We start from the raw sequence: 17,168 nt of genomic DNA, 5'->3' as shown, positions 1-17,168 counted from the left end.
TTTATCTGGGTATCTTATTCATAACCATATACATAGCTGCTGTTTTCAGTTATCGAATAAATGAGTAACTGAATGAATTTGGATTGGTTATACAAACATTACGAGCAAATGTAAAATATTCTGAGCATAGAGTAATGCTTAATACACATATAAATATATATATTTAAATTTCAGGAGTCAATATTGTCACCAACTAGTGCCTCTAGTGCCCCAAGGAACTCAAGGGTGGGCTTGGAAGCATTAACTGTTTTTCCAAATGTTTTTTTCCCTTTTGTTATGTTAAGGAGATGCAATCACCAACCACCCTGAACCAGACCAAGCCTCACCACAAGAGCTACGCCCATGACCTTTGCCTTATTTTTAATGCTAAAGTCTCTCCAGGAGGAGATTAGGCCTCATTACCTTAACCTGCTGTGTATATGGAAGCATGTTTTCCAACTGAGCCTGCGCAAGTGAATACCCACCTCTCCCTTTTGAATATTCATTCCCCACCCAAAATAAAAGGTCCTTGCTTCCCTTTGTTCGGGGATGCCATGACTTCGGAAATGATTCCGCATGGTCTCCTATTTGCTGCAAACACACTTGACTTTGTGAGACAACTTCCACTGGTGTAGTCTCTTATTTAGCTCACCAGGAGGCGAGCCCACTTGGTTCGGTAACAATAGGAGCCTGGCTTAATTGAAGAAGAGGTTTCATGTACAGGAAAAGCGAAAGGTAAGGCTAGAGAAGTAGGAGTCCCAGATTGTGTATGGGCATTGAATAACATGTTGAAAAGCTTGAATTTTATCTTAAAGGACCTGGAAAAGCCTGATTAGTTAAGTAAAAATGAAATAATTTCCTATTAGGTAAAATAACTGATGTGTAGCAGCCTCTTCAGATGTGAATCCAATAGGCAGATGGATGAATCAGTTAATTTTCACATATACTGCTTCTGCATTTGTACCATTAACTTTCAATAACATTATATAAATATGGCACACGTTCAGGGAAAATTTTAATTGCTGAAAATAGTGACAGTTTAGTAGAGAAGCTTCCATCTGTCTTACACTGTATATAGCTCAACCCCACCCAAAGCCAGTGATAGATATTTACTGTAGTGATCATAGATCCTGATCTGTGGAGAAAGTCATACTCAAACTTTAAAACAATAGTGATTTTTCAAACAAACTAAAGCATTTCTCAGCATCAAACCCATCTATATACATATATAACATGAATATATGCTTTTAGAAAATCAGGGCGCATAAAATGCCACAGATTACAAGGACACATAATACTGAGAACCAGATTTTGAATGCACCGAGATTGCTGAGAAAGCAAGCGGCAGACCAGAGCTCTCCTATATATTAACTGGTAATTACTAATAATATGATTCTGTAGAGAGAGACCCTGAAATGTAAAGAACATGTGACATCTCCACATGCATATGGTGACTTTTAACATTCAACTTCTAGAATCAAGTTGGAAGGGATCATGTCTTACTCCACCCCACCCCTTAATCACTGGACATTTGCTCTGAAAATTACAAGGTAAATGTGGTGAGCTTTTTGCCACAAAATATAAAATCCTATTTGACATTAATAGTGACCAAAAGGATAGTAGATAGATAAATCCATGATGCATTCATAATTACCAAGGATTCAGTGTGAAACTCTTAAAGATCAGGATGAGGCAATTGATCTTCTTCAAGTGTCAAGCTTTATGATTCTTATGATTTATGATTATTGATGACCTTGGGAGTGAGGAAGTGTTTTTGGTTCTTTTTTGTATTTGATATTCTTGCTGTAAAGAATGAAATTCCGATAAATTAAATTTGCCACATTAGGTTTTATACAGCAGAAGTTGGGGAAAACAAATTAGTAAAAGATCTATTGTCAGAAAAAAAAAAAAGCCAACTTCAAAGGTACCACAAAAAGAATGACTAGCTGAGTTCAATTATAACTGCAAGCAAACTAAGGATATCGTGATGATCTGCAAAAGGACCATATACTGAATGAAAATTTCACAGTATAATGTTTTCATCATCAAAAGCTATGTAAGAGAGAAAACATGACAATTTAATTTTTTGTAAATTCCCTTGGTTATAAATGGATAGTGAGTTTTTTGTAGCAGATTTATATGAAATCATTTTCTGGCTTCTATTGATTTCCAGAGTTGACTCTTCAAAGATGATGGGAGTCTGAATGATCCTTCCTTAGGAATTTCTATTTTGAAGGCAAGCATGGGCAGTCTTAGCAATTTTATATGAAAGAATGTTATCTTTCATTAAAATAATGTAGAAAAATATTGCAAGCGTTTTTTGCTGACATTTCCAGGTGCACAATGTTTATTCTGTGTCCCAAGCAAAATATATTAAAAAGTCCTGCTGCTAGAAGGCAATTGGAGGGTTCAAATAGTCCAGCCACTGGCTCCCAGGTAAGATAGCACCTAACTAGAGTTATTTATTCTATTATTAAACACTACAGGTAAAGGGGATACTTGCAATACACTATTTTTAAACTCTAGAAATAATCATGCAGATTATTCTTACTGTTTCTGGAAAGGCAGGGTATGGTTCTCTTTTCAAGTATTTGTTTTAAATGAGCTTATTACACTCAGCAATTTGGAAATCACATCTCTTTTCAAGATACTTCCCTAAACCCTATCCTACTTGTTTCCTCTATAGATAACCAACCCATTACAACAGTAAGCTTCCAGTTTAGTTCCATGTCTTATGCTCCCAAGCTCTGTCCCCTTCTGTATTTGGTATTTTACCATCCATCATCCCTTTCTTCTAGCGATCCACTGTCCATCAGCATTAAGGCGGATGATAATGAAGTGGCCAGACAAATGAATCCTGGCTCATGTGCTGGTTAGCTAATGTATTGCCTTTAATGTTTTCATCCTATTAATGTGCAATTAAAGTCCTTAAAGAGTGATGAATGCTGACAATAATATAAAGAACTGTGGTGTAAAACTTTGGATGATAAGACCTCTGATTGCTTTTCAAATCATCCCAGTTACTTTAGGTTGAAAAACTTAGAGGTGATTTCATAAAGGGGATATTTTCCTATTAAAATGTGTAATAATCAAAAGGCAATACTGTTATCAGAGAAACAGCTCTATTGAATATATCATAAAGGACGTCTCTAGAAATACCCAGTCAATTAAATTCACTTAAAGAATGTTAAATTTTCCTTGGTTTGAAACAATATCAAATCTATCCTTTTTAGAAAATGGATAATATCAAGAACTTTTTGAGAACCTAGTTATTTCCATGTCCTCATAATTTTATTGGAATGATGGCATAAATTGACATTCAATAATAATAGTACAGTATTATCTATGTTTCGGGTTTTTATCAATTGGTTTTTAGTGATTCTGTAACCATATTTGCTGAGTATGATTTAAAACTATTTTTTTTAATGATGACTAATTTGGAAATACTTATCTCTGCTGGCACCATCAGTTACAATTTACCTGGGAAATATTTTATTATACCAAATATATGTTTGAAATATAACCTTAAGTAACTGTTGGTGTGTTGGCTTTCATAAAAATTTCTGTTACTGTTGTTACCACTGGAAGAGACTTCAAGTATCATCTAGTTCCGATATTTTCAACTAAGATTTATGATGAGTCCCAATCACCACCCCCACTATAGGCTCCATGACGTCCACCCCCAAAATTACATACAAAAGTATATTTGTGTATGAATTATTTATTTTTCTAAAGAGAGGAGCCGTAGGCCTTCAAATGCCTGAATCTACAGATGTTAAAACTGTGCCATAATAGTTTTTTCCAAGATCACATAGAGAATAGATGGAAGAGCCTATACTAGAACCAAGAAACCAGTCAATCCAGTGTTCTTTCATTAATACCTGCTCCCTCTGATTCATGTACTTTATATTTTGTTACTCTATTTTAAATCCATGGCTATAATTTTAGTTTCAATCTTTTGGGAAGTATTGGAAAGCTCATGCACTCCTGGTGGGAGTATAAATTGTTACAAACATTGGAAAACTATTTAGTGGTATTTACTAACACATACATACCCTATGACCCAGAAATTCCACCCCTAAGTAGAATCCAACAGAAATACATGTATATGTTCACCACAGGACATGTGCATTAATGTTCACTTTAGAACTCTTTATTATGACCCCATTCTGGAAGCTATCCAAGGCCCATTGATAGTAGAATGGACAAATAAACCATCGTATACTCACATAACATAATACTATACAGCAATGACAAACAATGCTTTATAAATACATACAACAACATGGATGTATCTCACAAACATAATGTTGAGGCAAAAAAAGTCAAACACGGAAGAGTATATACTGTATGATTTTATTTATATAAAATAGCCCTGAGGGGTAGAGAATGGAAGGAGGTATGGGGATGTCTTTTGGGGTTCTGTTTATTAACCTAAGTACTGTTTACCCAGGTTTGTTCAGCTTGTTAAAATTCAGCAAGCTGTACACTTACCATTTGTTCTCTTTATGCTATGTTAGAATCTTAAAAATACATAAAATATTTTTAGCAAATGGGATGATACTATTATAGACACTATCATTTTGTAGATAATATTATCAGAGAAATGAAAATAAATTAATTTACTGAATACCTGATGTGCATTGTGTAGTAAGCACTTCCTCATGTGTGACATCTCAATTAATACTGATAAATAACCCGTAAGAGAAGTATTATCCCGATTCTCAAAGAGAATATATGCCCAAGGCTACACAGCTAATAATTCCCTTTATAAAAGACCCTAGTGATCTGATTACACTGTCCTTAAGAGAAAATAAGGTAGGTAAGTCCTTTGAAAAGTTCAATGGACTGAGCAACACGAAGCTTGAGTTCTAATCCTACCCTTATCGTTCATTCACCCATTCGTTTATCTGACAATATTTAAGTAGCCACTATGTGCCTATGTGCCAATGTGCCAGGCAGATATATGTTATCTCTCATGAGACTTAGTTTCTCCTTCTCTGTAAAATATATCTGTTGTCTAAATGATCTCAGATGTCTCTTTCAACGTTAACATCAAGTCTACCATTTCCTTCACAGCAGCATTTCCCAAACTGGTTTATGTGGGACTCTAGTTTGTTGCCTGTTGTTAGGAATTACAGAAACAAGGCATCAGGATCAAATGAGTTTAGGAAACATTTCTTTACTCAAGGTGAACCATATGTCTTTACTGGGACATTTATAGAAGGCTGTGACATTCTAATGCACACTGAATTACCGAGAAGGAGAATAGAGTATGCAGCATCTCTCCGATTTATTTGACTATGTAACCCTGGGCATTTCATGGACTACACTTCCTAAGAAAAAGTTCTTAGGAAAAAGTACTAAACACAAATTTGAGCCACAGGAAATTTACCTGGAAGTTAAGACATTTCACATTAATCATTTTTTGTGAGGTGACCACAAATGAATGTTATTATCCTCTTTTACAAATCAATTTTATTATAGCTCTTCTACACGTTCATAGAACTGATATATATAATGCCATTACACTCTGTTCTTCTGACTACTCGTGAAATATTTTGAGGTTTACTTTTTCACTGTTTCACGAGCTATAATTGGTACTATCACCCTATATAACCCAAGAGATTTCTAATAAAATTACCAAAGTGAGGCAATTCCCTTGGTTTATTTATCTAGAGAATATTATTCATAATTCCAGAGATATAATTTAATAATTTTATGATTTATATTTTCAGGACATTCAAAATAATTTAAATGAAGTGAATTTTTAAATTTTTTTTGGCTAATAATTGAGTGGGTGAGGTGGTACAGTGTTCTTCATCAAAAAATCATGAGTGGGCCGGCCCCATGGCGTAGTGGTTAAGTGCACACGCTCTGCTGCTGGCGACCCGGGTTCGGATCCCGGGCGCACACCGAGGCATTGCTTGTCAGGCCATGCTATGGCGGCGTCCCATATAAAGTGGAGGAAGATGGGCATGGATGTTAGCCCAGGGCCAGTCTTCCTCAGCAAAAAGAGGAGGATTGGCATGGATGTTAGCTCAGGGCGGATCTTCCTCACAAAAAAAAAAAGAAAGAAAGAAAGAAAGAAATCATGAGTAATAGAGAAAGTGTATTGATTTCAATTAAAATATCATACATGTAATGGCATATTTTAGTTTTTGAATGAAATATTAAAACATATGTTGAAGCCTGAAGCTGTTTATACTAAAAATAAAATTAATTGAATTGCCTTTCATTTATCTTTCAATAGTTTATACTCAGATAAAGATTATTAATAAAAATAAATTTTATTTCAAATGGTAGAAGAAAAGGAGGATCATGTCATAAAGACAAATAAGAACTACTTTCACCTCTGGATCATCATGCAAAATTCTCATGGTCAAAATGGCCAGAAATAATTACAATGCACTTTGTGATTATAAAACTAAAGCCTAAAATATGGATTTCAATGGACTAAATGTTATGTCCCCTCAAAATTCATATGTTGAAATTCTAATCTCAAAGTGATGGTATTTGGAGCTTTGGGGAGGTAATTAACTCATCACAATGGAGCCCTCATTAATGGGGATTAGTGCCCTTATAAGAAGATGCCAGAGAGCTAACTAGCTCTCTTTCCACCCTGTGAGGATACTACAAGAAGTCAGCAGTTTGTAACCTGGAAGAGGATTTTTACCAGAACCCAACCATGCTGGCACCCTGATCTCAGACTTCCAGTACCCAGAACTGTGAGAAATAAATTTCCGTTGTTTATAAGCCACCTAGACTATGGTACTTTATTATAGCAGCCTGAACTAAGATGTAAACTGTGACTTGCCATATTAAAAGGCCAAGTTGTACCATCTTCAAATTCTAGATCATTTCTTCCTTTCCATTGGCCACTCCAAGGAAGAGTTTGCTCAGTTTGTCAACCTGAATTTGCAGAGAGCTTGCCTTTACAGTTATCTACCAATTTATTGATTCAGAGGTCAGCATATTAAGATAGAATTTTTTGTTTATTGTAAACTTTTCCTGATTTAATTTAGTATGCCTTCTTTTATAGAAACTTTAACATTATGTCACTGATTACTATGCAAAGATTTAGTCCAAAGATTTCTAACTGGAAGAAGTATTTATGAATCTTCAGGCAGATTTTTTCCCTTTAACTTATCTTTTAATCTTCAAGCTTTTTACATTATTAGAAAAAAAGCTTAAGTAATCCTGCAGAGTTATGTACTAGCTTATGTTGTGGCATTTACTAAATCCTTTTGCTAGAAATTCTTAAAATCCATTTTATTCCTCACTGTCAATTTCATCACTAACTTTACAACATTTAATTATCTCGTCCAAATATTCCCTAGTTAGAACTACAATTGAAATTTTATTTTCTAGTGGTGAGGATAATGAGTGTTATTTAGATGCCTTGAAGTTTCATAGATAGTCTGATCTGATGATAAAATGGAGAATGCTTTCATTTCCTATATGATCATAATGGAAACATTTTGAAAGTTGGAAAAGATATAATTAAAATTGATCACTTAAGGGGCCGGCCCCGTGGCTTAGCGGTTAAGTGTGCGCGCTCCGCTGCTGGCGGCCTGGGTTCGGATCCCGGGCGCGCACCGACACATCGCTTCTCTGGCCATGCTGAGGCCGCGTCCCACATACAGCAACTAGAAGGATGTGCAGCTATGACATACAACTATCTACTGGGGCTTTGGGGGAAAAATAAATAAATAAATAAAATTATTAAAAAAAAAAAATTGATCACTTAAGATACAATTGGATTTAAAGAACACTGGGAAAGCCCACCTATTGTTAATATACAATCATGAAATTCCCCCATCTGCTAAAGAAACATTTATATCCTTGGAGCTAAAGTGATTTTCTGCATAGTTGGAAAGCAATATTTTGTTTTGTTTTTGTTTAAACCAATATTCTGTAATCCAAATATGCATTCATCCAATTAGATGAGTCATATAGCAATTTACGTATGCCAACCAGCAGAACAGGAACAGAGCTGATACCCTATCTGAAGACCACTGACTTCTTAACAGAATATACATCCATTGTTCTTTGGGATCTGGAGCAATAATTTCAACAGTTAATAAAAAAAAGAACTCCTTACAGGAATGAAGAATTTTAAAAATACAAGAAAAGGAAGACATCTGAAATTACGGTGGGTTTCAAAAAAATTAAATTTTGATCAATTGCTTAGAAATGCTTTTAGGTTTATTCTTCATTTTTTCTTTCTCTTATGTCTAAAGTAGTCAGCTAACTGCCTATGCAACACCACACTGAGATAAAATAAGTTAAGAACAGAAATTGTTGGAGATAACTTGAAAACTCTGGATGACATTTGGATCAGAAGGTCCTAATGATAGGACACTAAGGATCCTAAAGGCAATGGTGCATGTTATTGCAAAGCTCTTTGCTGCTATTTTGAGGAAGTTGCCCAGAACACGGAAAGTGCCAGAAGTCTGAAAAAGAGTTCAATGCCCAATTTTACTAAGAGAAAGATCCTGGAAAATTGTAGATCTATTAGCTTAACTTCTGTACCTGGGATTATAGTGGAAAAAGTCATTACACTATCAATTTGAAAGTGCCTACGGGGCAAAATGCTGAATAATGAGCAACATGGCCTCACAAAGAACAAATAGCATTAGGCACATTTTATTTCCCTCTCTACCAAATTGATATCATTTATAGAAAGGGAGGAAAGAGTCACTATATGACTGAAAACATTGTTTTAATGTTTCCATATTACTGAGTCTTAATCTTTTCCATATTTTTCTCTAAGGCTAGTCTTTAGTGTAGGTAGCTATGGTGTTATTTCACAGACTCTGGGAAGATTTTGCTGTCCTCCAAAACAGGCTATTAATATTTAATACTATATTTTTTTAGCTTAAGGATTTTTGACACTACTATCAAGCTGTGTGACTTTGAGAAAATTAATAAACTTTTCTGAGTTTATTTCCATTTCTGTAAAAGTTGAAGCTCTCTTCCAGCCCTCTGGATCTATTACAGAAAATGAGTTACAGATTCAAGATAACATTTTAAACTGATTCATTAAATACAAGAAGTTTATTAAAGGACAGAATAAGGTCATACAAACACTGTGACACAAATACAAATAAATGGAAGTGAAAATTATATTAGAAAATGGCTTGAGAGGAAGATTATAATGATGAGAAAAATAATAATGGCTAACATGATATACTGTACACTATGTGCTAGGTATTAATCAGAATTTTCACATATAAGCATTAAAAAGAGACAAAATAAAATTTAAAAGAAAATGACTTAGTAAGGAATGCACTACCTATTATTTAAGAATATAATGAGGACATAATGACAGAAGTAAGCAATATGTAAGTAATCTTCTGTCTGTACTTGGCATTGAGTACATCCTTACTGTGGAACATGGAACCACATTTAGTTTAGGATTCTATATTTGGAAAAGAATGTAGATGTAATACAGTTCTTTTAGAAGAGTGCAAGTAAAAAAGATTAAAGAAATCTAAGAGACTGAAAAGCTTAAAGCACCTTTTTTCTTAGAGGGAGTTTTTCTGTATAGGGATGGGTGGGGGGAAGTGTATGCTTCCTTTAGAAAAATAACCTAGGGCAGACTAAATAAAAGAGGGAGAATGTTGACCAATTAATTCAGTAAACTAATGCAGTAAATATTTATTTCCTATCCAGTGCTGCTTGCTATTGTGATAGGAAAAACTACTTGGCATTATCTCTGATTACAAGGAGTTTACATTTTCACTAGAAAGACAAAATTAGCATAGTCATTCTAAACAAAATAAGGCTGTATAAGATGCATTATGATCTACTCCCAAAATGAGTAACTCAGATAATAAACAAGATCAGTATCTAGAGAAGAGAAAGATGAAGATGGACCAGGCCACATATATTTTTCTCAGAGCTTGGATTTCCCTCACTCTCCTTGCTCCCCTCACCTGGCTAATACCAGATCTCTGCATTGTTGGAGCATCCAAAAAGCCCTTTCTGAACTATGCCCTTTCCAGCATCTAAAACAGTGCACTTATACAACTGGGTTATGTGCCCATTCTGTACTCCCTCAGCATCTTGCACTTGCCTGTAACTCAGTTTTTCTTACTCTATATAGTAACTGCCTGAATACTTGTCCATGAACCTCAATAAAATGTGAGTTCCTTGAAAGCAAGGATCAGGTCTTATTTATTGCTCTATCCCTCATCTACTACATGGCTGAGCATATATTAGGAAGCTAATATTTGAGGAAAAAATGAAAGGATGAATGCTGTACAAGTGCCAAGGGCATTTCTTCCATCATAACAACTGGATAACAATAAGTTGCCAACAGATTTCTCTCAAAATGCTCCAAATGACAAGTAGAACTAATGGGTCAAAGATCTTGTCATGATAAGTTTATGAGATCATTTAGGATCATTTATGTACATTCCAATCTCTTCCAGTTTACCTCTTACCTCTCTCTTCTTCCCACTATATGCCACAGTCACAAAGAACTACTTGTAGTTCTCTTTTTAAACAATTTTTTTGTGTGTGTAAGGAAGATTGTCCCTGAGCTAATGCCTGTGCCAATCTTCCTCTATTTTGTATGTGGGACGCCACCACAGCATGGCTTGACAAGCAATGCATAGGTCCATGCCGGGGATCTGAACTCGTGAACTCTGGGCCACCAAAGTGGAGTGCACAAACTTAACCACTACGCCACCGGGCCGGCCCCTTAAACAATTTTTTAACAAGTCTTTTCTTAACAATTCACTCTTAACTTTTCCTCTGGGTTGACTTTGGTGTCCCTGCTCCATGCTCCAGAGCATCCTGTGCTTATCTCTTAATGAATTCTTCTATAAGTTCCTTGAGGTAAGAGTCAGTATCTTATTCATTGCTTTGCAGGCAACACTTTGTGAAGAGTTTGGCACAAAATAAGCTCACCATAAATATTGGGAGACAGAATAAATGAATGGATTTGGAAGGTTTCATGGAGGAGTTAAATATAGCTAAAAAACTATTATGTCTTACTATATACCAAGCCCCATTCTATACTTATATATTAACTCATGAAATCATCTCAAAGACATTATAAGTTACTATTATTATTCCAAATTTACAAATAAGGAAATGGAGGCACACACATCTAAGTAATTTGTTCAAGGTTATATACTTCTGGCAAGTGACAGAGAAAATGTTATTAAGTACTACACCATATTGTATCTGTACTTAGGATCTATGCTAGTCCATGAAAGATGGATAGAATTGAGAATGAAAGAATCAAGGCAGAAAAGCATCCTTATAGAATCCTTACCATGAGGCATGACATGAGCTGAAGAACAGAACGAGATGTGTAAAAACAGAAGACAAGAGAATGATATAATTGATATTGTTTTGAATATTTGTATTGGGAAATAGTAGAAGACAGACTAGGATAGAGAAATAGTAAGATTGTAGATAGAAATGAATGCCAAAATATAGAGTTTAGACTAAACATGAAGCGGTAGGAACACAGTAGGTTCTTAAGTAAGTGAGTGACATGATAAAATAACTTTTGGGAAGCTTAATACAAGGGGATGTACACAATCAACAAGAATGGGGAGAACTACTGGCCAGTTGGGGTCTTTAGGTCAATATTTAGTTTGGTAATTTCACCGATGTCCAAGGTCCAGCTCTTATACCAAAAGGTGTAGAAAATCTCTGTGCCCCCAAGTTTATAAGATTCTTTTGTGACTGATTCAGCCAAAATAACCAATAGTCAAGTACCTTTCATAGGAAAGAAAATAGAATCTAGAGTCTCTATAATATACAACAATAAAGTACAGGATACAACAAAAAATTACTAAGGCATATGAAGAAACAGGAAAATGTGACCCTTATTCAAAAGAAAAGGTAATCAAAGAATACCAAGACAACCAGAAATGTAGATTATCAGAAAGATTTTAAAACAGCTATTGTACTCAAGGACATAAATAAAAACATACTCATAATGTATGACATATAGGAAACGTCAACCAAGAATAGAAACTATTAAAAAGAATCAAATGGAAAATCTAAAACCTAAAAATATAATAGCTGAAATGAAATTTCACTAGAGAAGCTTAATAGCCAGTTGAAGATAAGGCATAAAAGAGTGAGTAAATTTAATAGATAAGTAAAAATAATCCAATTTAAAGGAGAGAGAAAGAAGTAAGATTGAAAAAATAAATAAATAAACCAGTTTACTCAGTTATCTTTAACGAAAAGTGTGAGTAAAGAAGAAATAACTTCTCTTAGAATTTGTAAACATGAGCTTTCCATATGTGAGTTTTCATCAAGAATTTGCATTACCTAGCTTGTCCAAAAACAATTCATTCCTAGAATTAAAGTTCTCTAGAACTGGCAGTGATACAGATAATCCCATCAGAAGCAACTGTAAAAATTTTCTGGGGAGGAATCCATGATCATTCATGCCCCAAGAAGTGACAATGGATATATTTCTAAGAAAAAATCAGTAATATCACAAAACATGCAAAACAAAACAATAAAAATTTTAAAAATAAGAACAAGAGATTATGAGAAGAAACAGCTGACAACAAATCAGACTTGCAGTGTTTTCAGATGTTGAAATCCTCAGGCTCAAATTATAAGTGTTTATATTTGAAATTGAAAAAAATCTTTTGAAGGTTTTGAAAATGTGATTATTGAGCAAAAGATTACAAAATTTAGTCAAGCAGGTTGGAAAAAGTAAAAATAGAATCTCTATAAGTAAATATATTGAAATAAAATTATGATTCAATAGACAGGATAAATGACAGATCTGACTCAGCTGAGAAGAAAATTAGTAAACTGGAAGATAGATCCCAAAAGATTATCCAGATTTGAAGCACAAAAATGTAATAGATAATAAGATATATAGAGGAAGATATAATTTTTACTTCTCTAGAGTAGAAAAGAACCCAGATTACAGTATAATAGTAAATTCAGTGTGCTAAAAGAAGACACATGGTAACCTAGGATTCTGTAACTGGCAAAATCATATTTTAATAAAGAAAGGTAAAATAAAGGTATTTTCAGAAAATAAAAACTGAAAACATTTGCTACTGACTAAACCTAACTAAAGAAAATTCTGCCAAATATACTTTGGTAAAAAAATGGCAGATGGGAGAAGTAAAATGATAGAATAATGGAGAAATTATTGACTATGTGAATAAATCTAAAAAGATGTTCTGATTATCAGCTGTGCATAGAAATCACCCTTTTCTGATAATATAAAGTAGTGACAATTAATTATGCTTATGAATATTGTAGGATAAGAATTCAGACAAGGTACTGCAGGGATGGCTTATCTCTCTTCTGAAATAGCTGGAGTCTCAACTTAAAATAATTGAATAGCTAGGGTAACTTTAAACATTTGGGAACTGAAATTATCTGGAGTCTTCTTCACTCACATTTCTGTTGCCAGAACTGGTACAACTCAAAGGTTGGGCTCATCTGGGACTGTCTTTCAAAGAGAATGCATGTAGCTTCTCCACGTGTCATGGATTTTTCACAGCATGGCAACTGGATTCTGAGAGGAAGTGTCCCAAGAGAAAACAGCAGGAGAAGGAGTGTGCCAAGAGGTCAAAGGAAAAGTTCAAAACTTTTTCTAAGCTAAGCTGATCTGTCACAGAATGTTAATTCTACCACATAGTAGTCAAGCAAGTCCCTAAAACTAGCCCATTATTAAAGGGAGGGTAAATAAACACTATGTCTTGATGGTAGACATTGCAAGAAAACAATCTGCAATGAACAATAAAAATAATGTCTTGTGAGGTTAAAAAACAAGATACAACTACAGTATACTATAACAAAGGCATATATATAAGGTGAAATGATGATTGGCGACCTCTAAAATATTCTAAAACTTTTGTTATTTCAGAAAAGGATAAAAACATCAATTAAACTTAGAGCTAGATAAGTTATATATATATGTTAAAATTTTTAGTGAGACCACTAAAGGAAAAGAAACAGAGTAAATATATCCCAAAATATGACACGGGAAAATTGGAATTAAAAAAATATATATAGTGATATGACATAGGAGTACTTAAATATATAAAGCAATTATTAACAGACATAAAAGGAGAAATAGACAGTAACACAATATAGTAGGGGACTTTAACACTCCACTTACACCAATGGATAGAAGATTCAAACAGATCAATAAGGAAACATTGGCCTTAAACAACACACTAGACCAGATGGATTTAGTAGATATATTCAGAACATTCCATCCTAAAACCAGAGAATACACATTCTTTCCAAATGCACATGGAACATTTTCCAGGATTGATCACATATTAGGCCACAAAACAACTTTCAATAAATTTAAGAAGATTGAAATAAAACCAAGCATCTTTTCTGTCCAGAATGGTATGAAACTAGAAATAAACTACAGGAAGAAAATCAGAAAAGCCACAAATATGTGGAGATTAAACAAAATGCTACTGAACAACGATTGGGTCAATGGAGAAATCAAAGGAGAAATCAAAAATGCCTGGAGACAAATGAAAATGAAGATATGACATGCCCAAATTTGTGGGATACAGCAAAAGTGGTTCTAAGAGGGACGTTTACAGCAATACAGGCCTACCTCAACAAACAAGAAAAACTCAAATAAACAATCTAACAGTACACCTAAAGGAACTGGAAAAAGAAGAACAGACAAAGCCTAACATCAGTAGAAGGATGGAAATAATAAAAATCAGAGCAAAAATAAATGAAATAGAGACTGAAAAAACAACAGAAAAAAATCAATGAAACCAAGAGCTGTTTCTTTGAAAAGACAAACAAAATTAACAAACTTTTAGCAAGACTCAGCAAAAAAAAAAAGAGAGAAGTCTCAAATAAGTAAAATCAGAAATGAAAGGAGAAATTACAATGGACACCTCAGAAATACAAAAGATTTTAAGAGAATACTATGAAAAGATATGCACCAAAAAATTGGATAATCTAGGAGAAATGGATAAATTATTAGAGTCATATAACCTTCCAAAACTGAATCAAGAAGAAGTAGAGAATTTGAATAGACCAATCACCAGTAAGGAGATCGAAACAGCAATCAAAAACCTCCCAAAAATAAAAGTCCAGGACCAGACGGCTTCCCTGGTGAATTCTACCCAACATTCAAAGAAGACTTAATACCTATCCTTCTCAAACTCTTCCAAAAAATTGAAGAGTAGAGGAAGCTTCATAACTCATTCTAGAAAGCCAACATTACCCGGATACCTAAACCAGAGAAGGACAATATAAAAAAAGAAAAGTACAGGCCAATATCACTGATGAACATAGATGCAAAAATCCTCAACAAAATATTAGTAAAAGGAATACAGCAATTCATTAAAAAGATCATACACCATGATCAAGTGGGATTTATTCCAGGGATGCAAAGATGGTTCAACATCCACAAATCAATCAATGTGCTATACCACATCAACAAAATGAAGAATAAAAATCACATGATCATCTCAATAGGAGCAAAGAAAACATTTGACAAGATATAGCATCCATTTATGATAACAGCTCTGAATAAAATGGGTATAGAAGGACAGCACCTCAACATAGTAAAGGCCATATATGACAAACCCACAGCTAATATCATTCTCAATGGAGAAAAACTGAAAGCTATCCCCCTCAGAACAGGAACCAGACAAGGATGCCTACTCTAGCCACTCTTATTTAGCATAGTATTAGAAGTCCTAGCCAGAGCAATCAGGCAAGAAAAAGAAATAAAAGAATTCCAAATTGGAAAAGAAGTGAAACTGTCACTATTTGCAGATTACATGGTTTTATATATAGAAAACCTTAAAGAATCCACCAAAAATCTTTTAGAAATAATAAATGAATATGGTAAAGTTGCAGGATACAAAATAAACATACAAAAATCAGTTGCGCTTCTATACACTAACAACAAAGTAGTAGAAAGAGAAATTAAGACTACAATCCCATTTACAATTGCAACAAAAAGACTAAAATACCTAGGAATAAACTTAACCAAAGGGGTAAAAGATCTATACACTGAAAACCATAAAACATTGTTGAATGAATTTGAAGAAGACACAAAGAAATGGAAGACATTCCATACTCTTGGATTGGAAGAATTAACATGGTTAAGATGTCCATACTTCCTAAAGCAATCTATAGATTCAGTGCAATCCCTATAAAAGACACAATGACATTTTTCACAGAAATAGAAGAATCCTAAAGTTTATATGGAACAACAAAAGACCCAGTATAACCAAAGGAATCCTGAGAAAAAAGAACAAAGCTGGAGGTATCACACTCCCTGATTTCAAAATATACTACAAAGCTATAGTAACCAAAACAGCATGGTACTGGCACAAAAACAGACTCACAGAACAATGGAGCAGAATCAAGAGCCCAGAAATAAACCCACACATCTATGGACAGCTAATCTTTGACAAGGGAGCAAAGAACATACAATGGAGAAAGGAAAGTCTCTTCAATAAAAGGTGTTGGAAAACTGGACAGCCACATGCAAAAGAATGAAAGTAGACCATTATCTTACACCATACACAAAAATTAACTCAAGATGGATTAAAGACTTGAATGTAAGACCCGAAACCATGAAATTTTTAGGAGAATACATAGGCAGTACGCTCTTTGACATCAGTCTTAGCAGCATATTTTCAAGTACCATGTCTGACCAGGCAAGGGAAACGATAGAAAAAAAAAAACAAATGGGACTACATCAAGCTAAAAAGCTTCTGCACAGCAAAGGAAACCATGAACAAAATGAAAAGACAACCTAACAATTGGGAGAAGATATTTGCAAACCATCTATGTGATAAGGGGTTAATATCCAAAATATATAAAGAACTCATACATCTCAACAACAAAACAACTAACAACCCGATTAATAAAATGGGCAAAAGGTCTGAACAGACATTTCTCCAAAGAAGATATACAGATGGCCAATAGGCACATGAAAAGATATTCAACATCATTAACTATCAGGGAAATGTAAATCAAAACTACGATGAGATATCACCTCACTCCTGTCAGAATGTCTATAATAAACAAGACAGGATATAATAAGTGTTGGAGAGGAAGTGGAGAAAAGAGAATTCTCATACACTGCTGGTGGGAGTGCAAACTGGTGCAGCCACTAAGGAAAACAACATGGAGATTCCTCAAAAAATTAAGAATAGAACTGCCATACAATCCAGCTA

The 17,168-nt window shown here is 34.3% G+C and overlaps 1 long non-coding RNA gene across 9 annotated transcripts in view; it reads left to right on the top strand.

Annotated features, from left to right (window-relative positions):
* Nucleotides 1–572: 572 nt before the first annotated feature.
* LOC147911813 (uncharacterized) overlaps nt 573–17,168 on the top strand; it is a 30,318-nt gene continuing 13,722 nt past the window's right edge. For 3 of the 9 annotated variants that reach the window (XR_015550590.1, XR_015550584.1, XR_015550589.1), the window contains exons 1-2: nt 573–714; nt 2,316–2,415. This is a non-coding gene — a long non-coding RNA (uncharacterized LOC147911813). Of the gene's footprint in view, nt 715–2,315; nt 2,416–8,085; nt 8,135–17,168 lie in introns of all 9 variants that reach the window. The other 6 variants (XR_015550588.1, XR_015550591.1, XR_015550585.1 and 3 more) reach the window with 3 other exon arrangements.

Source organism: Ceratotherium simum, chromosome X (genome assembly GCF_057802395.1).
Source record: "Ceratotherium simum simum isolate JZ-2026a chromosome X, ASM5780239v1, whole genome shotgun sequence".
Lineage (NCBI taxonomy): Eukaryota > Metazoa > Chordata > Mammalia > Perissodactyla > Rhinocerotidae > Ceratotherium > Ceratotherium simum.
The sequence above is the reverse complement of the archived record's forward strand: the minus strand, read 5'-3'. Positions and strand labels throughout refer to the sequence as shown.